Raw genomic sequence first — 3,592 nt, 5'->3', positions numbered from 1 at the left:
GTGACCCTGGACAACCCCCTGTCGTTCTCCGCTAACATCAAGGCGGTGACCCGATCCTGTAGGTTTATGCTCTACAACATTCGCAGAGTACAACCCTGCCTCACACAGGAAGTGGCGCAGGTCCTAATCCAGGCACTTGTCATCTCCCGTCTGGATTACTGCAACTCGTTGTTGGCGGGGCTCCCTGCCTGTGCCATTAAACCCCTACAACTCATCCAGAACGCCGCAGCCCGTCTGGTGTTCAACCTTCCCAAGTTCTCTCACGTCACCCCACTCCTCCGCACACTCCACTGGCTTCCAGTTGAAGCTCGCATCTGCTACAAGACCATGGTGCTTGCCTACGGAGCTGTGAGGGGAACGGCACCTCCGTACCTTCAGGCTCTAATCAGTCCCTACACCCAAAGAAGGGCACTGCGTTCATCCACCTCTGGCCTGCTCGCCTCCCTACCTCTGCGGAAGCACAGTTCCCGCTCAGCCCAGTCAAAACTGTTTGCTGCTCCCTCACGACGCCAAGACAGCGGAGTCAATCACCACCTTCCAGAGACACCTGAAACCCCACCTCTTTAAGGAATACCTGGGATAGGATTAAGTAATCCTTCTACCCCCCCCCCCCCAAAAAAAATATAGATGTACTATTGTAAAGTGGTTGTTCCACTGGATATCATAAGGTGAATGCACCAATTTGTAAGTCGCTCTGGATAAGAGCGTCTGCTAAATGACATAAATGTAAATCACCAACAATGTTATATGACTTACATCTCTGTCACAGTTAAGTGTGAACCCCTATTAAGTCCACCCAAACACAGAACTGAATGTTCTCCTGCACACAACCCCAACACAGAAGACCAGGACTGGTAAGTATGCTCAAGTTAAGCTTTATTTTCAATTCACGGGTTAACATGGATTGGACCCCGTTTCCCGACCTCCCACAGCAGACTGTACGACTTCCCGGATTGTGTCGGCACATTACAGCCTCCCCTCAAGTAGGTTACCCTCCCACTTACTCCCTCAAGTAAATATCGGGCATCGAAAGTGACACACTGCAACACTCTCCATTATCCTGGTATAGCACCGCAACAATATGGTGAAAGTCACTACCAATCTCACTCCACTGCACACTGAAATATTCTGATATGTCACTGCAATAAGACAGTTATTCTAAGGGAAGGCACTACAAACAATATGGTGAAAGGCACTACAATCTCACTCTGGTGCTGCAAACAATATGGGACCCACACTTGGCCTTGCTCTGCTCTGACAACTCCTCTAAAGGATTCTACCACTATGGGACAAAATAGGGAGGGGAAAAGACAGACAAGACAATATATAGAGAGGGTGGGCATAGGTTCTGGATTTCTAGGGCCCGACCAGAACCATATCCCCACAAAAATAAAATAATAAACATCTGTCCAGTGATATCCAGATTCGCACAGCTCCCTGTCCTCAGCTCCACAGCCTTAGTTCATCGCCAGCGCAGCCGCTCACTCGAATTAGTAGGTAAGACTTCTCGTTGTCCTCCCCACAGGGTGCACCCTGTGTGGAGGACAACGTCTGGTTAGGCAAGCAGGTCAGTTCCAGAAAGTTTCTGGTAAAAGTTCCAAGACCTTCTGGTACATGGGAGCATAGGCTATACAATGGGTATTCAACTCTTACTCTACAAAGTCCGCAGCCTGCTGTTTTTCTGTTCTACCTGATAATTAATTGCACCCAAATGGTGTCACAGGTCTAAGTCAGATTAAATACCAGGATGTGTACTCACAGCATGTGCTGACCAGCTGGCAGGTGTCTTCACTGACATTTTTAACCGGTCTGTAATATAAACTTGTTTCAAGCAGACCACCATAGTCCCCGTGCCGAAGAATACCTAGGTAACCTGCCTAAATGACTATTGCCCTGTAGCACTCACATCTATACCCATGAAATGCTTTGAAAGGCTGGCCATGGCTCACATCAACACCATCATCTCAGACACCCTGAACCCACTAAAATTCGCATACCACCCCAACAAATCGGCAATCTCTATTGCACTCCACACTGCCCTCACCCACCTGGACAAAGGGGATGAAGAATGCTGTTAATTGACTACAGCTCAGCATGCAACACTATAGTCCCCTCCAAGCTCATCATCAAGATCAGGACCCTGGGACTGAACACCTCCCTCTACACCTGGATCCTGGACTTCCTGACAGGCCACCCCCAGGCGGTGAAGGTAGGCAACAGCACATCGCCATGCTGACCATCAACACTGGGGCCCCTCAAGGGTGTGTGCTTAGTCCCCTCCTGTACTCCCTGTTCACCAACAACTGCATGGCCTCGCACTACTCCAACATCAAGTTTGCTGACGACACGACAGTGGTAGGACTGATCACCAACGACCATGAAGCAGCCTATAGGGAGGTCAGAGACCTCTCCCTCAACGTCAGCAAGACAAATGAGCTGATTGTGAATTACAGGAGATGGAGGGACAAGCACACCCCCATCCACATCAATGGGACTGTACTTATTACTCTGTAAGCTAGCTTGACGTGCTAGAAAGTAATATACATGCAACTATTTCAAAGGTTTTGGTGAGTTACAGTTCATATAAGGAAATTAGTCAATTGAAATAAATTCATTAAGCCCTAATCTATGGATTTCACATGACTGGGCAGGGGCGCAGCCATGGGTGAGCCTGGGAGAGCATAGGCCCACCCATTTGGGAGCTGGGCCCACCCACTAGGGAGCCAGATCCAGCCAATCGGAATGAGTTTTTTCCCACACAAGGGCTTTATTACAGACAGAAATACTCCTCAGCACCCCCATCCCCCCTCTGACAATCCCACAGGTGAAAAAGCCGGATGTGGAGGTCCCGGGTTGGCGTGGTTACACGTGGTCTGCAGTTGTGAGGCCAGAAGGACATACTGCCAAAAACTCTAATATGATGTTGGAGGCGGCTTATCATAGAGAAATTAACATACAATTATCTGGCAACAGCTCTGGTGGACATTCCTGCAGTCAGCATGCCATGTGCACCTTCCCTCAACTTGAGACATCTTTGGCATTGTGTTGCATGACAAAACGGCACATTATAGAGCAGATTTTATTGTCCCCAACACAAGGTGCCCCTGTGTAATGATCATGCTGTTTTAATCAGCTTCTTGATATGCCACATCCAGTGCACCAAGTCTGGTACCAGCAGGACCATGAAAAGCTTCTACTCCCAAGCCATAAGACTGCTTAACAAGACTGCTCAATAGCTAATCAAATGGCTACCCGCTGCTGCTACTGTCTTATCTATCCTGTTTCCTAGTTACTTTAACCCTACCTATATGTACATACTGTAGCTAGCTCAATTACTTCGTACCCCTGTATATCGACTTGGTACTGGTACTCCCTGTATATAGCCATGTTATTTTTACTCGTCATTGTAATTCGTTATTTATTGTGTATTCACTCCTCGTAAACTCACAATGTAAACAAATAACTTGGTGATTATTTAATGCTGTGTGTCACTACTTGTTACAGATAGAGGATATTAAACACCAAACCCAATGTTACTTCTGGTATTAATCAGCAGGAAAAATATATTCCACAGTTCTTGGAGATTACAAAA

The sequence above is a fragment of the Salmo salar genome, chromosome ssa28 (assembly GCF_905237065.1).
Source record: "Salmo salar chromosome ssa28, Ssal_v3.1, whole genome shotgun sequence".
Classification (NCBI taxonomy): Eukaryota; Metazoa; Chordata; class Actinopteri; order Salmoniformes; family Salmonidae; genus Salmo; species Salmo salar.
This window is presented reverse-complemented; position numbering follows the sequence as displayed.